At 73.8% G+C, this 260-nt stretch overlaps 1 protein-coding gene across 1 annotated transcript in view; it reads left to right on the top strand.

The window, feature by feature from the left end:
- The window catches only part of SURF6 (surfeit 6), a 6,563-nt gene that overhangs the window by 361 nt on the left and 5,942 nt on the right, over positions 1-260 (top strand). The window lies entirely within an intron of this gene.

A 260-nucleotide genomic window follows, 5' to 3' on the forward strand; every position in this document is an offset into this window, starting at 1 on the left:
CTGTCGGTTCCCCGGGTGGCCTTCGGGGGGTCAGGCGGGACGGCGGCGAGCGGCGTTTATCGTCACCGCCTTTCCGTACTTGGGGCATCCGCCCGAATCTGCCGTCCGGGGGCTGCGGGGTTTGCAGGGGTGACTCCTGGAGGGCAGGGCCTCGGCTGCTGCGCCTGGGGGTCTGGCTTCGGCGGCCAAGGACGCCTATCTGCAGAGCCTGGCCCGGAGGATCTGCTCCCAGCCCGGCCCCGAGCCGCGGGGGCGCGCGG

The sequence above is a fragment of the Tupaia chinensis genome, unplaced genomic scaffold, assembly GCF_000334495.1.
Source record: "Tupaia chinensis unplaced genomic scaffold, TupChi_1.0 Scaffold143602_1, whole genome shotgun sequence".
NCBI classification, from domain to species: Eukaryota; Metazoa; Chordata; class Mammalia; order Scandentia; family Tupaiidae; genus Tupaia; species Tupaia belangeri.